The sequence below is a fragment of the Humulus lupulus genome, chromosome 6, assembly GCF_963169125.1.
Source record: "Humulus lupulus chromosome 6, drHumLupu1.1, whole genome shotgun sequence".
Classification (NCBI taxonomy): domain Eukaryota; kingdom Viridiplantae; phylum Streptophyta; class Magnoliopsida; order Rosales; family Cannabaceae; genus Humulus; species Humulus lupulus.
This window is the reverse complement of record NC_084798.1, coordinates 97,092,119-97,095,268: the sequence shown is the minus strand read 5'-3', so window position 1 is coordinate 97,095,268 and position 3,150 is coordinate 97,092,119. Positions and strand designations below refer to the sequence as shown.

The window sequence follows — 3,150 nt, the reverse complement described above, 5'->3', positions numbered from 1 at the left end:
GCGTGACCAAGAAAACTTCTAACTCCTTTGACTGAAACTGGTGGAGGCAGCCTTTCAATGGTAGAAGTTTTCGCTCTATCTACCTCAATTCCCTCACTTGAAATTTTATGGCCAAGAACAATCCCCTCTTTCACCATAAAATGGCATTTCTCCCAATTCAACACCAGATTAGCCATCTCACAACGACGCAACACGTTCTCCAAATTACCCAAAAAGAGGTCGAATGATGAGCCAAAAACAGAGAAATCATCCATGAAAATCTCAATACACCGGTCTACCATGTCTGAAAATATGGCCATCATGCACCTTTGAAATGCTGCAGGGGCATTGTACAGTCCAAATGGCATTCTCCTGAAAGCAAATGTGCCATAAGGACATGTAAAGGTTGTTTTCTCTTGATCCTCTGGTGCAATAACGATCTGATGATACCCAGAATACCCATCCAAGAAACAGTAGTAGCTGTGGCCTGCCAATCTGTCAAGCATCTGATCAAGGAAAGGTAAAGGAAAATGATCCTTCCTTGTTGCCTTATTGAGCTTGCGGTAGTCTATACAAATCCGCCACCTCGTTACAGTCCTTGTTGGAATGAGTTCATTGTTCTCATTTTTCACTACAGTCATTCCACCCTTTTTAGGCACCACTTGCACAGGGCTCACCCATGCACTATCAGAAATTGGGTAGATCACCCCAACATCCAACCATTTAAGAATCTGCTCCAATACTACATCCTTCATGGCTGGATTGAGTCTTCTCTGGGCCTCTATGGATGGCTTGCTATTCTCCTCCAATAAGATTTTATGCATCACTGTCGCTGGGCTTATTCCTCTAATATCTGCCAATGTCCACCCAATGGCCAATTTATGCTCCCTTAGAACCCTCAACAGTTTCTCCAATTCTACCTTTGACAGGTCAGCTGACACAATGACCGGTAAAGTTTCATTCTCTCCCAAATAAGCATATTGCAAGTGATCTGGGAGGACCTTTAATTCCAACGGTGGTGGCTGCTGAATGGAGGTTAGCGGTTTATCAGTCGCATCCGCTAATTCTTGGAACTTTTTCCAATATGGTAAGAAAGAGTTGATCCAGTTTACACATTCTCTGATCTCAGCATCCTCATCATCATCGCCCTCATCACCCAATAATACTGCCTCTAAGGCATCACTGCTCATCCTTCTCTTGGAGACTGCCTTTTCTATCATATCCACACTAAAGCAACTGTCACTAGCCACCGGATACTTCATAGACTTGAAGACATTAAAGACCACCTCATCTCCTTGAACTCTCAGCTTAAGCTCTCCTTTTTGAACATCAATAAGAGCTTGGCCTGTGGCTAGAAATGGCCTACCAAGAATAATAGGAACATCTGTGTCCTCCTCCATGTCCAGAACAATAAAGTCAGCGGGAAATATGAACTTGTCCACTTTCATAAGAACATCCTCAATAATACCTCGTGGATGTGTTAACGATCGGTCTGCGAGCTGTAAAGTGACAGTTGTTGGTTTTGCCTCCCCCAAACCAAGTCTTTTAAACACAGATAAGGGCATCAGATTGATACTTGCCCCCAAATCACATAAGGCGTGCTTACATTCAAACTTGCCAATGGTGCAAGGTATGGTGAAACTCCCCAGATCTCTCAGCTTTTGGGGTAACTTCCTTTGTAAAATAGCGCTGCACTCTTCAGTGAGTGCTACAGTCTCATAGTCCTCCATTCTCCTTTTCTTTGACAGAATCTCCTTCATGAACTTAACATAACTGGGCATCTGCTCCAAGTCCTCAGCAAAAGGAATGTTTATGTGCAGCTTTTTAAACACCTCAAGAAACTTAGAAAACTGTTTATCAAGGGTAGTCTTTCTAAGCCTCTGAGGGTATGGAACTCTAACTCGCTGCTCAATGACAACTAGGGGACTCTGTTCTGACTTCTGATGGTCTTCAGTAACCCTTTCTGAATCAGACTGTGCACCCATCTCTTTTTTCTGAACCACTGCCTGTGGAGGTCTAGGTTGCTCTGTTTGCTTCCCACTCCTCAGAGTAATTGCCTGAACTTGCTCCTTGGGGTTGACTTCAGTATTACTAGGCAAGTTTCCCTGGGGTCTGTTATTGAGCATATTGGCCAACTGCCCAACCTGTGTCTCAAGGTTTCGAATAGAGGATCTGGTCTCAGTCATAAATTGAGTCTGAGTATTAGTAAGAGTCAACAGGGCAGCTTGCAGTTCATTAGGTCTCTCAGGTTGAGGCATTGATTGTTGAGGCCTAGGCTGCATTGATGACGAAGCTTGATTCATAGGTGGCTGAGGCATGTTATTCTGAAATTGGCCCTGAAACTGAGGTTGTTGGCCTTGATTATTCTTCCACGAAAAATTGGGATGATTTCGCCACCCAAGATTGTAGTTGTTGGAGAATGGGTTATTGAGTGGCCTCTGAAAATTTCCCACCGCTTGAACTTGGGCATGATCCATAGGGGTGTTATTATTCATACAGATAGGGCACTGATCAACAGAATGAGCACCACCACACATTTCACACCTCACTGCCATCTGAACCGCATTAGCAGACACACTACTCTGTTGCAACTGCTTGGTCAAAGAGGCTACTTGCGCTGTTAAGGCAGTGATTGCATCTAGCTCATGCACCCCAGCTATCTTTCTAACTCCTGATGATCTCTCCTCAGACCACTGATGGTTGTTTGTAGCCATGTCCTCTAGCAACTCATATGCACCAGTTGCGCTCTTGCTCATAAAAGTGCCACCTGCTGCAGCATCAATAATGGTTCTGGTTGTCGGACATAAACCATTGTAGAAGTTCTGTACTAGCATCCACTGTTCAATGCCATGATGAGGACATCTTCTCAGGAGTTCCTTAAACCGTTCCCACGCCTCATATAATGACTCTCCGTCATTCTGGCAAAAGTTATTTATCTCTCCCCTCAATTTAGCAGCCTTTGACGGAGGGAAGAATTTGGATAAAAATTTCTGAGCTAGATCTTGCCAAGTGACAATGGAGTTTGGCTGTAGAGAGTTCAGCCAACTTTTAGCTCTGTCCCTTAGAGAAAATGGGAAGAGCCTAAGCTTGATTGCGTCATCACTCACCCCATTATATTTGAAGGTTCCACACAACTCCAGAAAGTTGGACAAATGGGTGTGAGGATCTTCA

At 44.1% G+C, this 3,150-nt stretch overlaps 1 non-coding gene across 1 annotated transcript; it reads left to right on the top strand.

The window, feature by feature from the left end:
• The first annotated feature begins 2,823 nt into the window (after positions 1–2,823).
• Positions 2,824–2,930, top strand: LOC133787395 (small nucleolar RNA R71). The gene has a single exon (XR_009872420.1). It is a non-coding gene; the product is annotated as a small nucleolar RNA R71 (small nucleolar RNA).
• Positions 2,931–3,150: the final 220 nt, after the last annotated feature.